Raw genomic sequence first — 6,939 nt, 5'->3', positions numbered from 1 at the left:
TTTTGTATTTGTTTATAAATGTATTTCGAATATAATTGATACACAATAAATAAAAAATATAATACAAAACAAATATAAAATTTAATTCGATGTATTTTGAGTACAATTGATACAAAATAAATACAGAATATAATGCAAAATATATAAAAATTACAATCCTCTCTCCTCCTCTCGATCTTCTTCGCGTCTGATCTACTCCCTCTCTTGGTCTTGCTCCCCTCCCTCTCTCGGTCTCGGTCGTCTATCTCCTTCCTTTCTCTTGATCTTCCTTACCTCTCTCCTTCTTCTCTCAATCTCGTTTGTCTCTCTTCTTTTAATATGTATTTATTTGGATACAAATCAGTTTGTATTTATAAGTTTTTCTCCAAAATCCGTGAAAAATACACTTTCTCTTCTCACTCTCCCATATATCACTCTCCTCTTTTCTCCCTCTCCTAACATTTTGTTATTATTCATAATTAAACAAACTATAGCTATAAAATGCTTATATTTAAAAGATTCTCTAAGATTATCATAGTTGGGCCTATATGGCCCGTTTGGAAATTGAAGAGAGATGGAGTCCAATGGACTCATCCAGAAGATTTATGCAAAGAAAACAGAAGGTAAGAATTAGTACTTTTTCAACGAGAGGTTAATTAAAGGGAAATAAACTAATTGATTGGAGAACTTCAGATTTAAGTTGGCTCGCACTACAAATGTCATCAGCTTATCTTACAATTACACTAGAAAGCAGCATATAATATTCCAGTTATGAATACATCACTCGATATTCTGATATATCATATTTCGATTTTAAATACATAACTCAATGCTTTCCTACATTATTTTTTGATTTCAAATATGTCACTCAACCTCTCGATACATTATGTATGGAGATGTATCTGACCAATACATCATGTAAAGTAATGTATTATGTTTTGATATATCGTGTATAGTAATGTATTCGACTGATATAACACGCAAAATTATGTATTACGTTCTGGTACATCGCATAGTAGTATATCCAATTGATATATCGCCTAAAGTGATGTATTTGATCATTACTTCGCCTAAATTGATGTATCCGATCATTACATCGCTTAAAGTGATGTATCTGAGCAAAGGCTATGCTTTGTAAAATAAGGCTTGTTCCTTAGCCCCAAATTTTTATCAACGTTAAATTTGTGTTAAAAATTTAATAGAAAAAATGATTATTTATGATTAAAAGTATAATATTTTAAAAATATATTGTTTTACTCACTTTAACATTTTTTATACTTCGTTAATAATAATAATTTATAATGAAAAATGTTGAATAAGGTGAATTATAAATTGTTATTTTTTTAAAAAAAATTAACTTCAAGCATTACAACAAGCATATTAAAATGAGGTATACCAAGTTATTAACTTTATGAGATTCTATGGTTCTAACTCTTATATTTATTCAATATTTGTCAACTTATTATAGAAATAAAATTTTAAATAAATATTTTAGCATATGCAATACCTCAGGATGAGCTAATAGAAGCCTCATTACCCATGGGATTATCATTGTCGAGGTTTCTGTTCCTGCAACAAAAACAATCTGCATTTTAACAAATGCAGCTATCAACATATCTACATTCTGTTGGATAATACTACTAGTCATGTTTAAACTGCAAAAGCAAGTGCTCATGTTTGTACATCGAAAAATGATAGACAAAGTTTATAATTTATCAGACAAGAGGCTTTGCTCCTACTCTGATTATGCCAAATATATATCCTATATTGTAAGGCCGAGAAAACTAGAGATAACAAGAAGTTCATCCACATAAAGCACTTTCATCAGAAAATATATATCGTATAGAATGAGGACTACATGATAACCTATGTTGCATACTTACTTTGGACGGGTTGCTCATGTGGACTAATTTGATCTAGTTAAGAGAAAAAGATAAGGAGAGTTCAAGTCGAAAATTTCCACACCTCTTATGGTAACCTAGCCCTTCTTCCTTTCTAATTCTCTAACAACACACACACAATACATTTAGCTAGCGTTTGATCATAGATTTCTAAATATTCTTGGCAAATATTATTTTAATGAAAATTTGAGTAAAATTTCACCATGTGTTTGGCCATAGGATTTGAAAAATATATTTCACCTTTTTAGAAAAATATGATTTATACCCATAAGTTTTAGAACTATCAAAACTAACTATAGGTTTGTATTACAAGTCACTTGGATGTTCGTTACGACAATAACAAATAGTGTCCATGATACTAGAGCAATGTGATAATTTGGAGTGAGCGCAACAAACATCACTACATACATCATGAAGTATCCAAAATGCATCACTTTGTTACCTTGAGCCAATTTTTCATCATTTTCATCAACAATCAAATCATTACTTAATATTCAGTAAATATTTCATCACTATTTTGGTGTTCCACGTAAAAAAATATGTAATACAACGCAAACAACTACTATGGAGGGTATTTTTGTAAAAGATAAAAGTTTGAGGTAAAAATTTAATTTTCAAAAGATCCCAAATAATGAGATTTGGCCCAAATAGTAGAAAAAACTAGTATTTGGAAATTTGGAATATTTGCCAAATAATAGCAAATTGTATGGACAAACATTATTTGTCAAATTTTTTCCAAATATTATTTGGGAAATCTTATGGCCAAACGGGCCCTTAGTTTGTGGATTGAAAACTTTGTTTCCTAGTGATTCAAAGTTGTATCAGGGTAGCAAGACCACGATTCTTCCATTATATTAAGGTACATATCCATTGTTTTTGCTCCTTGTTTATCGATCTAACAATCAGCTCAGATAAAATGCATATGGAATTCACGTACTTGAAAGTGACAGACAACAGAGAAAAGATATAAACCAATCAATTTGGACCCTCTTTTATCAACAATTGAAACTCTAACCCTTATTATCCAAAGTCAACATAGATAACCAAATGGAACAAACCTTTAAGCAATCACATCTAAATTAAACAAAGTTTGGAATACGAACCAACATAATACTTTTGATGATATGGTCTGTGTAGAATTCAGGTTCTGATTCCTGAAAAGACAACAGAGTTCAATCAGTGTAGTACCATTTGACTTTAGGCCACTAATTTTATTGTGTCGAAATTCATCAAGCAAGCTATTGAAGAATTCATTTCTTTTATCATGAATAACATCCATCTTCTTCTCAAGTTCTTTATAAACAAACCATATCAAAATTGGCAAGAAATCAATCATATTCAAAAATGATATGTTGACTAAGAAAGTCCCTCGAAGTTTTTCAATTATTTCGATCCCTTTCTCCATACCAGCATCTTGTTCATTACAACATGTTTTCCAGCAATAATTTTAGTCATCAGATTAAAAACTAAAATAAACGCCCAATTCGTCAAATCTACTTTCTTACTACCATTACCATTACTTGTTGAAAATCTGTATAATGAACGGATAAAAGTTCCAATCCCTTGATCTCGAAGAATAGAACTCTTTGAAAGGCTCTGTGATGAAAATAACTCAACAACAGTTAAACGACGAAGAATTCTCCAAAGTTGTCCATAAGGTGCCCAAACGTAAACAATATAATTGAAGGTGAATTTATCACCAGCTAATGTTTTAGGTCTGTTTGCAAATATAACATCATTTTTTGTTAAACATTCTTCGACAGCAGATGGAGAAGACACAACAATAACAGGCATATTATAGCCTAATTTGAGGTATAAAACAGGGCCATATTTAGCTGATAAAAATGTTAGGGTAAGATGCAGAGTATTTTTGAGAAGGTAAATATGACCAATTATTGGAAATGAAAATGGACTTGGTGGGAGATTTCTTCTTCTATGATAAAAATATCTGAATAAAATTGGAGTAAAAAACGAAAAGATAGTTAAGTAGAACAAATAGGAAGAGTAGTGGTTTTCCATTTTTTTGAAGCAAAGAAGAATAATTGAGCTATGAATGAAAGAGGTAGTACTAACTATTTAAAAGTGTAGTGATAACTAAGCTATTCTATTAACTAGACATCTCGAGTTTGATTCTGAATATGGAAAAATTATTTGTAGAAATAATGATAAAGTTAAAATTTTTAATAAGAACATTTATAATCGGAAGAAGTAAGCACCCTAACTAAGCGAAAGGGATTTGATATCTACTTTATATAGATTAAAAAAAAAATATTTTAACTAGGTACAAATAATACTCCATCTGTCCTAATTTATGTGACACTTTTTATTTTTTTTTTATAGTTAAATAATTTAAGTTTGACTGAAAATTTACACATGAAATCATCAAAAAAAATTAAATGAAATTTATATATTTGTAAACTACATAAAAAGTACTATAAGTCACAATAGTCGATAATTCAAAATGTTTAAAAAATCTATGATAAAATTACGATCAAAGATAAACTTGTTTGATCTCGAAATCTCAAAAGTGTCACTTTAAATGTAACAGAGAGAGTATTATTTTCCGTGGAACAGGGTTCATATGGACCCCTAACAATATGCTAGCTCCGCCCATGCATAGGAAAGCTTACATCCGAATGAAGTATAAATATGAATTAGTCGAGCTCCAATTAGAGGTGAAGCCAGGTGGAGTTCACCTTTCGTGGTCAGTTGACTTTGTATTTGTATTAGAAAATCAAATAAATATATATGTACAAAATCGATTGACAACTCAATAGTAAGTATGTTTATATGGGTGGTAAAAATACTTTTCACGCTAGTATTTTGAACTCTATTGAAATTTAAAACCCCAAACTCATAATTTTGATTTTGTTTCTGACTCCAATGGAGATATCACATATGAAATAAATCCAAAAAAAATTAAAAACTATTTAAGGTTTAGAAATTTCAAAGCCAACGTGCTGAAATAGAGATTAATTTAGTACTTGGAATAAAAGTAGAGTTTGAGAGGACCACACAAACGACTTTGTATACTTCTTTCTAATAATAAATACTAAAAAGGAGACTAAAAGCTTGATTCTCTTTTTATTTTCCAAATCTAATCTATATATATTTATTATATACATCATGTATCTATACCTACATTGATAATACATTATTCACGTGGTAAACATCATTCAATTCGAGATTAATATCATTCACTTCGAGATTAATAATATTTAAAACATTTTTTCTCTCTTTCTTATGTTCCCCTCTCAATTTTTTCCACAACTGTGTATATGGTCCTCCTCTTAACTATGTCTTATCCAAGCAAAGTTATGGACCAAGTCAAAAAAAAAATATTTATTTGAAAAAAATGAGGATTTATACCTTGTGGAAAATGATTTATTGTTATAACTATTTTTTTTTTCAAATTTAAAATGTTTATTTGATATTCTAGAAATCAAACCTCACAAAGAATAAATTTTTAGAGTGTGTTTGGTATGGAGGAAACATTTTCTGAAAAATGTTTTCCAATTTTGTCAAGTTTGATTGGGACAAAAGTTTTGGAAAATGTTTTTCAAATCACCTCATTTTCCTCAAAATTAAGGAAAATGACTTCCCTTCAAAAAATTGAGGAAAACATTTTTCAAAACTCTCCTCCAATTTCAAATGACATTTTTTTTGGGGAAAACATCAATTTTAAAAAAATATTTTCAGTTTCAAATTTTATTTTTTCACCCGATCCCTGATCCCACCATCCACCCACCACCGGCCTGCCCCCCAACCCCAACCCCTCCCCAAAAAACTAATTTTGTTTTTAAAAAATATTGTAAACTTCAAAATTTTATTTTTAAACTCCTACCCCCCCTCGGCCAGCCCCCACCCACCCCAAACCCCCCAAAAAATTAATTTTATTTTTTAAAAAACTATCAACTTCAAATTTTTATTTTTTCTCTCCTATCCCCTGCCTCCACCTACTACCCCACCACCACCACCACCCCAGAAAAATAATAATTTTATTTTTAAAAAATATTTTCAATTTCATAACTTATTTTTTACTCTAGTAAAAATATAGATGTCTCTCAAATACATTTTTCATATATAAATCAAACACTAAAAATCATTTTCCAAAAATATTTTCTACTCACCAACTAAACATGAAAAAATAAGTCCAAAATCTACTTATATTTACGGGAAATATTTTCTATAGAAAATATTTTCCTCCATACCAAACACATCCTTAAATAATAAATTTAGAATAATTTCATGAATATAATAAAAAGAACAAAAAAGAGCCTAAAATACCCTCGAACTATTGAAAGTGATACAAAATTATCCTTTTCACCCACCTATTGACTCCAAAATACCCTTTTCACCCACCCATTGACTCCAAAATACCCTTGTCATCCATCTTTGGTTTCAAAATTGATCACTTATTTAACAGTTTCAAATTTAAACTATTTAAATATTTTTTAAAATACTTGTCGCTTAACTATTGGATATAATTTAATTTATTAACATTATTTATAAATCAACACACTACCCACCCATTACTTATTAAGCCCCATCCAATTAATAAACCATTTCTAATATCACAATCACCCTAATCACTACTAATGCATGACGAAATTACCGATTCATGAAAATGATATTCAAAATTATTGAGTCCGAATTGAAGTCCCAATTAAAGTTAGCTTGAGCTGCTTATTTAGGAGGAAACTTTCAATAGGATTTTTTTTCCAAACTTAAATTCAAAATTTATGATTAAAGGTAAAGAAGTAGCACCCCTCAAATTAATTCATGCACTTTTAAATATAATTTTATAAATATTTATTATTTGTTTTAAATATTAAAACTTTAATATATTCTTTTTAAAAAAAAAGTTATCTATTAAGTAACATCACATAATTGAGACGAATGAATAATTAACATGAACATAGTCAAACTTTTAAGTTTATCGATAATTTTTATTTCAACACTTAAATTATAATTTTTATTGAGGACTTGAACGTATGATAATGTACTTCTATAGACATTTTCACCTTAAATATTTAGAAACACTCATTTGTAGTAGCTT

At 29.2% G+C, this 6,939-nt stretch overlaps 1 pseudogene; it reads right to left on the bottom strand.

The window, feature by feature from the left end:
* Positions 1 to 1,295: 1,295 nt before the first annotated feature.
* Positions 1,296 to 3,947, bottom strand: LOC101249851 (cytochrome P450 81C13-like; annotated as a pseudogene).
* Between the last annotated feature and the right edge of the window lie 2,992 nt (positions 3,948 to 6,939).

The sequence above is a fragment of the Solanum lycopersicum genome, chromosome 9, assembly GCF_036512215.1.
Source record: "Solanum lycopersicum chromosome 9, SLM_r2.1".
NCBI lineage: Eukaryota > Viridiplantae > Streptophyta > Magnoliopsida > Solanales > Solanaceae > Solanum > Solanum lycopersicum.
Note: the sequence above shows the minus strand (reverse complement) of the source record. Positions and strands in the feature narration are given on the sequence as shown.